General features: G+C 39.2%; 1 protein-coding gene across 6 annotated transcripts in view; it reads right to left on the reverse strand.

Moving 5' to 3' along the window:
* Positions 1 to 13,459, reverse strand: part of LMBR1 (limb development membrane protein 1) — a 211,275-nt gene that overhangs the window by 125,732 nt on the left and 72,084 nt on the right. The gene's annotated exons all lie outside the window — the stretch shown is intronic.

Below are 13,459 nucleotides of genomic sequence, written 5' to 3' on the forward strand. Positions count from 1 at the left end.
ACAGGTTAGATACTGAAATTGTGATATTAATGAAGATCTATACTTTTAAATAGTAAAAATAAACAAAAAGTAACAAATGATCTAAACTTAGAAATCATAAAATAAATATAGTATGTATATATTTAAATTTTTTTAGCATTGTAATTTGTACCTATTGGGAAAAGTCAGTATAGAAACTAATGTTTTCTTCCATGCCGTAAAATAAATTCAGTAAAAATATGACGTGTGCAGAGATCCCAAGGCACAGCCTCTTTAGACATATAGGCACCGGAATATTTAAATTAGAGCCACTAGCATTTATTGAGCCCTTAATAAATGCCAGATACTCTACAGAACATTTTACATGCATAATCCCATTTAATTTAAGCCTCATAAAAACCCTAAAAATAATAATTAGCATTTATTGAGCCCTTATGTGCCAAGCACTATTCTAAGTGATTTACAGATATTATCCAAACTCATTTACTCGCCACAGCAATCCCACGAGGCAGGTAGCATTACTGCCCCAATATGACAGAAGAGGAGCAGGCTGTGCAACTTGCCACAGCTGTAGAGCCTGCAAGTGGCAAAGCTGACTCTTAATTCCTGGGATTTTAAAAAATCACTACATCACAGAAATTTTGGTAAACAATTCCAAGTGGGAAAGAAAAAGTCAGAGACTGGCAATCTCAAGTGACCTTTTCCTTGTTGGCACAAAATGGCAAGTAAAATAATAAGAACAGATTTAGTAAAAGACAGAGCCCTATTAGGTATGTCATTGGGAGGGTATTTGCCCAACATGTCAGATCATAAAAAAATAAAATTTAAAACTGAGTTTCAAAATGATGGTGATAATCATTACAAAAGTTTATAAAATCAAGAGTCAAAGATAAAATTTATGTCAAGGATAAATTCAATGGACTGTTTGCAATTATAATTCAATGTTTTTGAAAGTAGCCAACTAATGCTTTTTCAACACCTTTATTTCCAAGCAGTGCTAAAAGCACTGGAGATCCGGTGACGAACAAACACAACACCTCTGCTCTCAGAGCTGCTCATCTGGAGATTCGCACGCAGAGACTACCTCTGAGCTGGCAGTGAGCACAGGGAGCAGAGCTGTCCCTAACTACTGCAGTTATGAATAAACATAAAGGCTTGTAACTGTCCTGATGCCCTTTGGAATAGCATGGAGTATAAACAAACACATTAATTTAGCACTTAATATGGGTCAGCTGGGGAGACTCACTTCCTTTAGCAGACAAGGTAATATAATAAAATCAACTCACAGTTTCTTATTCAAAAATCTACATAAATTTAACATCACTTCCTTTAGTAGACAAGGTAATATAATAAAATCAACTCACAGTTTCTTATTCAAAATTCTACATAGAGTTAACAAATTTACAATGTACATTTATCTTTGTAGAAAGTAAAATGTTTTATAAACAATATCTTAACATCTTTTAGTGGAAAAACTGCAATTTGAACTATTTAAAATTTTTAAAAATTTAAATAATTTTATACTTTCCAGTCTTTAAAAAAAAGCCAAACATTCTGTTTTCTTTATTCAAAAAGAGTATAATTAGAGTCAATTCTTTTATTGTGCTAATTACTGGAAGAGCATATAGAATGATGGCTGCATGCGCACAATTGAGTTCCAGGCAGACCTGGGTTCACATCCTGCTGCACGTCTATGTGACAACTTTGCTAAATCACAGGTTCTTCATCTATAAAATACGGCTAATGACGGGTCTATAGACATTGGTAAGTATTAAATGATGCACGTACAACAACTGGCACAATGCCTGTCATAAAATAAGCATTTAATGAATTTTTGCTTTTATTAAGTTACAGCACCAGAGGCTACTAGTTACAGTGCTATCAGCTCCCACACCAAACTACCATCCTTCCTGAGACTCCAGATTAGTTCCCACACCAAACCACTGTCCTTCCTGAGACTCCAGATCAGCTCCCACACCAAACCACCGTCCTTCCCGAGACTCCAGAGCAGCTCCCACACCAAACCACCGTCCTTCCCGAGACTCCAGATCAGCTCCCACACCAAACCACCATTCTTCCTGAGACTCCAGATCAGCTCCCACACCAAACCACCATTCTTCCTGAGACTCCAGGCTCGCTTGCTAGTTTTTCCTTTCATCTTCTTTCTACCAGGTGTATCGGCTCCTGGTTTTACTAGAAATGAGCATGTGTCCAGCAACAATCTCTCCCGCCCCCAACAGCTTATGGGAAAAGGTATACGCAACTTTTAAAAATTGTGTCTAAATAAATAGACCTGGATCAAAGCTGTAACTTCCAGGTCCAATTCATAACCTAAAGTGCATGGTCTTTGGCCTCTCTTTGCCTGCTCACAGCATTTTCTCTTCTTTACGGTTTCCAAGTAAGTTACTTTCAGATATGTGAGGTATAACAATAATTAGTATTATGTAAATTACATAATTATTATTCTTTAGTAGGCTAGAGAACCATGGTTGTTAATCTATTGTTTTATTTAGGCATGGTGAAAGAAAGACATGACCATTTCAAATCATTTGTGTTATAAAAGATAAAGGTCAGTGTGTCAAGAATCATACTCATTTTACACAACATAGTTTTATTCCAATTAAATATCTCACAGTCTTTTTAAAAAAAAACATTTTTAAAAGTTATCTACTGGCCAGGTGTGGTGGCTCACACCTGTAATCCCAGCACTTTGGGAGGCCAAGGCGGGAAGATTATGAGGTCAGGAGTTTGAGACCAGCCTGGCCAGCATGGTGAAACCCCGTCCCTACTAAAAATTAAAAATAAATAAATAAATAAATAAATTAGCTGGGCATGCTGGCACGCACCTGTAGTCCCAGCTACTCAGGAGGCTGAGGCAGGAGAATTGCTTGAACCCAGCAGGCGGAGGTTGCAGTGAGCCGAGATTGCGCCACTGCACTCCAGCCTGGGCAACAGAGCGAGACTGTCTCAAAAAAAAAAAAAAGTTATCTACTACAGGTACACCTAGCTAAAACCGATTGCATGTTGCTTTACCATGCTTTGCAGATACTGCGTGAAGGTTTGTGGCAATCCTGTGGTGAACAAGTCTATCAGTGCCATTTTCCCAATACCAGATGCTCACTTCATTTCTCGTGTCATATTTTGGTAATTTTTGCAATATTTCAAACTTTTTCATTATTATTACATTTGTTATGATCTGTGATCAGTGATCTCTGATGTTACTATGTTAATTGTTTGGGGGCACTGCAAACTGTGCCCATAGAAGACGCCAAACTTAATCAATAAATGTTGTGTGTGTGTTGACTGCTCCCCCGATGGGCTGTTCCCTCATCTCTCTCCTTCTCCTAGGGCCTCCCCATTCCCTGAGACACAATGATATTGAAACTAGTCCATGTAATTATCCTACAATGTCCCCTAAGTGTTCAAATGAAAGGAAGAGTCACACATCTCTCACTTTCAATCAAAAGCTAGAAGCTTAGTGAGGAAGGCATGTCAAAAAACAAGACAGGCTGAAAGTTAGCCCTCTTGTCCCAGTTAGCCAAGTTGTGAATGCAAAGGAAAAGTTCTTAAAGGAAATTAAAGTGCTACTCCAGTGAACACACAAATGATAAGAAAGCAAAACAGCCTTACTGCAGATATGGAGAAAGGTTTTGTGCTCTGGATAGATCACACCAGCCACAACATTCCCTAAAGCCACAGGCTGAGCAAGGCTGTAACTCTTCACATCTACAAAGGCTGAGGGAGGTGAGGGAGCTCCAAAAGAAAAGTTTGAAGCTACCGGAGGTTGGGTCATGAGGTTTAAGGAAAGAAGCCATCTCCATAACATAAAAGTGCTAGGTGAAGCAGCAAGTGCTAATGGAGAAGCTGCAGCAAGTTCTCCAGAAGATCTGGCTAAGACCATCAATGAAAGTGGCTGCATGAAACAACAGATTTTCACGGCAGACAAAAGCAGTCTTACACCGGAAGAAGATGCCATCTAGGACTTACATAGCCAGAAAGAAGTTCAATGTCTGGCTTCAAAGCTTCAATCAACAGGCTGACTCACTTGTTAGGGGCGAATACAGAAGGTGACCTGAAGTTGAAGCTGGTGCTCAGTCACCATTCCAAAAATCCTAAAACCCTAAGAATTACCCTAAGCCCGCTCTGCCTGTGCTCTATAAACAAGAACAACAAACCTGCCCAGATGGCAGCACATCTGTTTACAGCACGGTTTACTAAATACTTTAAGCCTGCTGTTAAGACTTGCTACTCAAAAAAAAAAAAAAAAAGAAAGAAAAAGATTTTCAAAATACTACTGCTCATTGACAATGCGCCTGCTGATGGAGACGAAAGAGCCCTGGTGGAGATGTTTAAGAAGATTAATATTTTCATGCCTTAACACAACATCCATTCTGCAGCCCACGGATCAAGGAGTAATTCTGACTTTCAAGTCATATTATTTAAGATACATTCTGTAAGGCTATACCTGCTACAGAGTCCTCTGATAGACTGTGCAAAGTAAATTGAAAACCTTCTGGAAAGGATACACTATTCTAGATGCCATTAAGAATATTTGTGGGCTGGGCGCGGTGGCTCACGCCTGTAATCCTAGCACTTTGGGAGGCCGAGGCGGGTGGATCATGAGGTCAGGAGATCGAGACCATCCTGGCGAACACGGTGAAACCCCGTCTCTACTAAAAATACAAAAAAATTAGCCGGGCATGGTGGCGGGCGCCTGGAGTCCCAGCTGCTCGGGAGGCTGAGGCACGAGAATGGCGTGAACCCGGGAGGCGGAGGTTGCAGTGAGCCGAGATCGCGCCACTGCACTCCAGCCTGGGCGACAAAACGAGACTCCATCAAAAAAAAAGAATATTTGTGATTCATGGGAGGTCAAAATATCAACCTCACCTGGAGTTTGGAAGAACTGATGGGTTTGAGATGTCAGTGGAGAAAGTCTTTGCAGATGTGGTAAAAATAGCAAGAGGACTGGAATTAGAGGCGGATCCTGAAGATGTGACTGAATTGCTGCGATCTCATGATAAAACTTTAATGAATGAGGAGTTGTTTCTTAGGGATGAGCAAAGAAAGTGGTTTCTTGAGATGGAATCTACCCTGATGAAGATGCTGTGAACATTGCGGAAATGACAATAAAGGACTTAGAATATCATAAACTTAGTTGACAAAACAGGGACAGGGTTTGAGAGGATCGACTCCAATTTTGAGAGAACTTCTACTGTGAGTAAAACGCTGTCAAACAGCATCACACGCTACAGAGAAATCTTTTGTGAAAGGAAGAGTCGATCAATATGGCAAACTACACTGTTGTCTTATTGTAAGAAATTGCCATAGTCACGCAACCTTTAGCAAAACCAAGGCAAGACCTCCACCAGCAAAAAGTTTACAAGTCACTGAAGGCTCAGATAATTGTTACCATTTTTTAGCAATAAAGGCATGTACACATATTGCTATTGCACACTTAATAAATGACACTGTAGTGTAAGTATAATTTTTACATGCTCTGAGAAACCAAAAAAAATTGTGTGACTCACTTTATTGCCACATTCACTTCATTACAGTACACTGGAACCAAACTTGCAGTATCTCCAAGGTATGAATGTAATTGTTAGGTGTATAACACAGCAGACATTGCTCTAGATACGTTAAGGTGCTATCTTATTTTCTGAGACAGGGTCTCACTGTGTCGCCCAGGCTGCAGTGCAGTGGTGTGATCATAGCTCACTGTAGCCTTGACTTCCCAGGCTCAGGTGATCCTCCTGCCTCAGCCCACCAAGTAGCTGAGACTATAGGCGCATGCCACCATGCCAGGCTGATATTTGTATTTTTTGTAGAGATGAGGTTTCGCCATGTTGTCTGGTCTGGTCTCAAACTCCTGGGCTCAAGCGATCCACTCACCTCGGCCTCCCAAAGTGCTGGGATTACAGATGCGAGCCACCTTGCTCAGCCAGGTGCCACCTTAGTATTTTATGACAGGGAAGGTCCTCCATTTTACAAATGGACTTCAGGCTCAGAAACATGTCCTTGTCCCAGAGCAAGAAAAAACTCAGCTATTCCTTCTAATATGCTGTATTTTTAGGCAACATAAATTCCACCATTTCCTAAACTTCATTTTTTTAAGACAGTCTCACTCTGTTGCCCAAGCTGGAGTGCAATGGTGCAATCTCGGCTCACCGCAACCTCCGCCTCCTGGGTTCAAGCAATTCTCCTGCCTCAGGCTCCTGAGTAGCTGGGATAACAGGCACGCGCCACTGCGCCAGGCTAATTTTTGTATTTTTAGTGGAGACAGGGTCTCACCACGTTGGCCAGGCTGGTCTTGAACCCCTGACCTCAGGTGATCCACTCACCTCGGCCTTCCAAAGTGCTGGGATTACAGGCGTGGGCCACCACGCCTGGCCCCTAAATTTCTTATATTCTTTAGAGATGCTTGCAAATGTATCGTTACAAATCTCTAGATCAAAGGTCCATGAGGCAAGAATGTATTTCTCCTCCTCATTTTTTATTTCCCAATGCCTGCTACAGTGCTGAGTAATCAATAAAAATGAGTTCCACAAACAAACAATACCATAATCCATACAGCTAAATGTTAGCAGGAAAAGACCGTCTCAGGAACAAGGTCACAGGCTGAACTAAAGAAGTCGTCTCAGATTACCCATTGTCAGCGCAAAATGAAAATTGTAACGTATACAAAAATAATATTAATTTTTAACAGCTTTACTGAGCTACGTAACATAAACTACACAGGGAGTATACCATTTGATAAGTTTTGTCATGAGAATGCACCAATGACACCATCACCACAATTAAGCTAAAGAACATAAACACATCCATCACCTCCAAATTCTCATATCCTCTTATAATCCCTGCCTCCTGCCACTCCCCACCTCCCTCTGATTCCCAGTCAGCCACTGACTCTGCACTTTAGAATCTAAAGATGGATTTTCTAGAACATTATACAAACAGATTGTGTGATATATACTCCTGTTTTTGTCTGGCTCCTGTTATCTAGCACAACTATTTTGAGATTAGATTGAATTGCTATTGGATTGCATCCATTCACCTGCAAACAATCCATGTTGTTCCCAATTTGTAGATATTAAAACAGTCATAAATGCTCATGTACAAGTCTGTGTGGATCTATGGGATCATTTCTTTTGGGAAATACATAGGTCATATGGTAGATAAATGTTTAACATTTTAAGAAACTGCCAAAATGTTTTCCAAAGTGATTGTATTTTACAGTCTCTCACCAGCAGAGATCAAGTTCATCCACATTTTCACTAAAAATACTATTTTAACCCTCCTGGCAGGTGCACAGTAATATATTATTGCTATTTTAATTTGCATTTATCTAACAAATAATGATGTGGACATCTGTTCATGAGCTTATTTGCCATCCATTTATGTCTTTTTTAGCTAAGTGTCTCTTCAAATCTGTTGCCCATTTTTTCATTCTTTTTTTTTTTTTAATTACTGAGTTTGGCCAGTTCTTTATATGCTCTGAATACAACTCCTTTATCAGGTATGTGATTTGTCGATATTTTCTCCCAGTCTGTAGACTCTCTTTATTCTCTTAAAAATATCTTTAAAAGAACAAAATTTATTAGAAGTCCAATTTATCAATTTTTTTCTTTTATGGATTGTGCTTTTGCTATCCTACCCAAGAAATTATGGCCCAGTTCAATGTCACAAAGACTTTCTCCTATGTTTTCTTCTACAAGTTTTATAGTTTTAGAATTTACATTAAGCGATGATCCCTTGAGTTACAATTTGCTAACAGTGCCAGGCATGGACCGAAGTTCATTTTTTGCCTCTAATTAAACAATTGTTCTAGCACCATTTGTTTAAAAAAAAATCATCTTCCCTCTAAATTCTCTTGGCACCTTTGTCAAAAATCAACGACATTGTATGTATGTATCTGTTCCTCGACAAGTCTATTCCCCTGATTTGATCTGTTTATCTTTAGGCTAGCACCAAACACTTTTTTTTTTTTTGAGACAGAGTCTTGCTCCATCATCCAGGCTGGAGTGCAGGGGCACGTCTCGGCTCACTGCAACCTCACCTCCCAGGTTCAAGCGATCTTCTGCTTCAGTCTCCTGAGTAGCTGGGATTACAGATGCATGCCACCACACCCAGCTAATTTTTGTATTTTTAGTAGACACGGGACTTCACCATGTTGGACAGGCTGGTCTCGAATTTCTGACCTCAAGTGATCTGCCTGCCTCGGCCTCCCAAAGCACTGGGATTACAGGCATGAGCCTGCATGCCCAGTCACACCACACAGTCTTGATTACTGTAGCTTTAAAATAAAATAGTCTTTAGGTTAGATGGTCAATCCTCTAACTTTGTTATCTTTCAAAGTTGTTTAGGCTATTCTAAATCCATAGAATTTTCATCTGAATTTTACATCAGTTTGTCAATTTCTACAAAGCATGCTGGAATCTTGACAGGCATGGTGTTGAATCTACAGATTAATTTGAGGAGAGCTGACCTCCTAATATTGCTGTTACAGACTGAATGCTTCTGTGCCCACCCCCAAATTCATAATGGAAACCCTAATCCTCAGTGATGGTCATTAGAGATGGGAGCCTGTGCGGGGCAGTTAGGTCACAAGGGGGCAATCCTCATGATGGGATGGTGCCCATCTCTGGAGGAGACAGAAGAGAGTTTGCTTTCTCTCTCTCTGCTCTCAGCCACGCAAGGATGCGAGGAGACGACCATCCGTGAACCAGGAATAGGGTCCTCATCAAGACCCTAACCATGGGGGCAGTGGCACCCTGATATCGACTTTCAGCCTCTAGAACTGTAAAAAATATTTGTTTTGTAAGCCACCCAGTCTATGGTATTGTTAGAACAGCCCAAACTGATAAAGACAAGTGTCTTCCAATCCATGAACACAGTATCTGTCTCCACTTACCGTGGTACTCTTTAATGTCTCTCAACAACGTCTTATTGTTTACAGTACTTAGGTCTCACGCATCCCTAAGTATTTCATAGTTTTGATGCTACTGCATAAGTGATATTGGGTTGTAAATTCAATTTCCAATTATTAATTGCCAGTATATAGAAATACAATTGTTGTATCTTGATCTTCTATCCTGCAACCTTGAAAAATGTACTTACTGGTTCTGATAGCTTTTTTATAACAGATCCCATCAGAATTTCTCCATAGAAAATATCAACTGTGACATACAGTTTTACTTTTTCCTTTCCAACTTCAGTGACTTGTTTTTTTAAAAAAAAAAAAAAACCCTCCAGAATGATGTTAAATAGAAGTGGTCAGAACAGATGTCCTTGCCTGGTTCCTGATCTCAGGGGGAAAGCACTCAGTCTTTCACCATTAAGTATGATGTTACCAGTGGGTTTTTTGTAGATGGTTTTTTTTTTTTTTTTTTTTTTTTTTTTTTTTTTTTTGAGACAGAGTCTCACTCTGTCTCCCAGGCTGGAGTGCAGTGGCACAATCTCTTGGCTTACTGCAACCTCCGCCTCCCAGGTTCAAGCGATTCTCCTGTCTCAACCTCCCGAGTAGCTGGGACAACAGGCACACACCACCACACCCAGCTAAGTTTTATATTTTCAGTAGGGACAGGGTTTCACCACATTGGCAGACTGTTCTCAGACTCCTGATCTCAGGTGATCCACCCACCTCAGCCTCCCAAAGTGCTGAGATTATGGGCATGAGCCACCATGCCCAGCCTGATGCATTTTATTAGGATGAGAACATCCCCTTTCAGGCCTACTTTGCTGAGAGATTTTACCAGAAATGGATAATGAATTTTGTCATATGCTTTTTCTGCATATATTGTTACGACCATAAGACTTTTTTTCTAGCATGTTAATAAAATCACATGGATTGGCTTTGCAAAAGTCATGATGTATTATCATTTTTAAAGAGTGTTACATTTGATTTGCTAAAATTTTATTTAGAACTTAAGCATCTGTGTTCATGACATTGGCCTGCAGTTTTCAGTTTTCATGTATTGTCTGCCTGGTTTTGGTATCACGGTAATGCTGATCTCAATGAATTAGGAAATATTCCCACATCTCCAATTTTCTAGAGGAATCTGTGCAGAACTGCTATTATTTCTTCCTTAACTATATGACAGAACCGACAGCAAATCCTCTTGGCCTAAAGCTTTATTTGTGAGAATGTTTCTAACATTCCCAGAATATTTGAGACAGCTTTAATAGTTTTTGCCTGTTAAGGAAATTTGTCCATTTCTCTAAGTTGTTGAATTTGTTGGATAAAGGTGTTCATAATATGCCATTATTATCCTTTTAAAGGAAATTTGTCCATTTCTCTAAGCTGTTGAATTTGTTAAAGGTGTTCATAATATGCCATTATTATGCTTTTAATCACTGTACAATGTGTAGTGATGTCACCTCTCTCATTCCTAATACTGGCAATTGGTCTCTTCTTTTTTGCTGATCAATCTGGTATTGTTTACCAATTTTAGTGTTCTTCTCGGTGATTTTTTCATTGATTTCTTCTCTCATAATTTTTAAAGGAAGATTTCCCTTCTTTGGGATCTATTCATTGAATCTGTGGAAATTGATGTGAGGCCTTTTTTCTATTGTAACACAGGTATTTCATGCTATAAATTGACCTTTAAAAACTTTTTAGACACATCTCACAAATATTAAAATGTTTTATTTTCATTTTCATTCAGTTCAAAGCACTTTCAAATTTCCCTTTTGATTATTCTTTGACCAATGAGTTATTGTAAAGTATGTTATCAATTACCAAATACTCGGGGATTTTCTAGATTGTTTCTAAGTAAGTTTTCTGCCACTTATTTAATTTCATTGTCCTTACGGAGCGTATCTTGTATGACTTAAAATCCTAAAATGTATTGAGACTTATTTTATGGCAAAGAATGTGATCTCTCCTGGTAAATGCCCCCATTGTACTGGAAAAGAATACGTATTCTATTCTTGGGCATTCCATAGACGTTAATTAGGTCAAGTCAGTTGACAGTATTATTCAAATCTTCTATATCCTGATTTTTCTTCTATATGTTCTATCAATTATTGAAAGAGGGGTGTTGAAATAGCTGAATGTAACTGTGATTCTGACTATACTTTCTACCCGTTTTTGCTCCATGTACTTAATAGCTATGTCATTAGGCAGATATATGCTGAGTATCATTGGCTCTTTGGGTGAACAAACCACTTTAATATTATGAAACGGTCTTCCTTATGACTGGTAATATTCTTTGCCCTTGTCTGATAATCATATAGCCACTCCAGCTTTGCTCTGATTAGAATCAGCATGGTATATCTTTTTTCTCCTATTGCCATTAACCTAGTTTTGTCCTTACAGTGGGTATCTTGCAAGCAGATATACTTCAGTCATCCTTTTATATTCAATTTGATAATCTGCCTTTTAGTTGTAGTGTTTAGAACATTACGTTTAAAGTGATTATTGACATAGTTAGGTTTAAATCTATCAACTTGCTTTCTGTTTTCTATTTGCCCCATGTGTTGTCTTCCCTTCTACATTCCCATAGATTAAGCATTTTTTCATGATTCTATTTTATTCCCTTTGTTTACTTATTCACTATATCTCTGTTGGGCTATTTCTGGTTTGTCTTTAGGTTTATCATATACACCTTTAACTCATGACAGTCTGCCTTCAGATGATTTTATAGGCTGCTCTGCCAATGCAGCAGCCATTCTTTTATTCCTTTACTTTCTTAATAAACTTGCTGTCATTTAAAAAAAAAAAGATAACACTTCATGTAGAGTATGAGAACTTCACAACAGTGTACTTCCATGGCTTTCCTCCTGTGTGTTATTGTTGTCACATAATTTACTTGTACATATATAATAAAATTCATAATACATTGTCACTATTCTTTAAACAGCCAATTATCTTTTCTAAACACATGATTTTTAAAAAGCTTCTCTATCTACCTATACACTGCCGCTTCTAGTGCTCTACACTTCATTTTGTAGAGTTAGGAAACGAGTTAAGACACATTCCCTCGGGTTTGTTTAGCTCACAGTTCCTAGATAGCTATCTCCTACCCACTTCCTACCGCATGAAGGACAACCTGTAACATTTTTTAATGTACAGCTCTGCTGATTACGAATTTTTATCTTTTGTGTATCTGACACTGTCACTATCCTGCCTTTGTTTGGAAAAATATTTTCACTGGGAATAGAACTAGACTGGCTGGAATTTTTCTTTTAGTACAATCTTCCCTCAGTGTCTGTGGGGGATTGGTTCCAGGACCTCCCATAGATACTAAAATCCACAGGCGCTCAAGTCCCTTATATAAAATGGTGTGGTATTTGCATATAACCTATGAACATCCTGCTATATACTTTAAATCATCCATAGATCACTTATAATACCTAATACAGTGTAATTCTATGTAAATAATTATACTATATTGTTTGGGGAATAAGAAGAAAAAAGTTTGTACATGCTCACTATAAACACAACCATCTTTTTTTCCAATATTTGTGATCCATGGTTGGTTGAATCAACAGATCTAGAACCCATGGATCCAGAGGGCTGACAGTACTACACTGCTGCTACACGGTCACGCTGTCATCTGGCTTGCACTGCTTCCCACCAGAAACATGCTGTGATTCTTATTATTGCTCCTCTGTACTTAACGTGTCTCTTTTTGTAGATGCATTTAAGATTTTCTCTTTATCACTGATTTTGAGTAATCAGATTATGTGTGTTGGTACAGTTTTCTTCATGTTTTCTGTACATAGAACTGGTTAAGCTTCTAAAATCAGAGGGTTTATAGTTCTCATCAATTTTTAAATTTTTCTGCCATTAACTTTTCAAATATTTTTTCTCAACTCCCCTCCTTTAGAAACACTAACTACATCACTGATGCCCTATGTGTTAGCCCACTTTGCATTGCCATCAAGGAATACCTGAGGCTGGGTAATTTACATATTTTTTTTAAAAAAGAGGTTTATTTGGCTCACAGTTCTACAGGCTGTACAAGAAGCTCGGTGTCAACAGCTGCTCTGATGAGGGCCCCAAGCTGCTTCCATTCGTGGCAAAAGGCGAAGGGGAACTGGCATATGCAGAGATCACAGGACAAGAGGGGAAGCAATGGAGAGGGGGTGGTGCCAGGCTCTCTTTAACAACCAGCTCTTACGAGAATAAAGAACTCATTCACTCACCTCCCAGGAAGGAATTCATCTATTCTTGGGGGATCTGCCCCACTGGCCCAAACACCTCCCACTAGATCCACCTCCAACACTGGAAATCACATTTCTCTCTCTTTTTTTGAGATAGTGTCTCATTCTGTCCTCCAGGCTGGAGTGAAGTGGCACAATCTCAGCTCACTGCAGCCTCCACCTCCCAGGTTGAAGTGATTCTCCTGCCTCAGCCTCCCGAGTAGCTGGGACTACAGGCATGCACCACCACGCCTGGCTAATTTTTGCATTTTTAGTAGAAACAGTGTTTCACCATGTTGGCCAGGCTGGTCTTAAACTCCTGACCTCATCTTAG

Source organism: Theropithecus gelada, chromosome 3, assembly GCF_003255815.1.
Source record: "Theropithecus gelada isolate Dixy chromosome 3, Tgel_1.0, whole genome shotgun sequence".
NCBI lineage: Eukaryota > Metazoa > Chordata > Mammalia > Primates > Cercopithecidae > Theropithecus > Theropithecus gelada.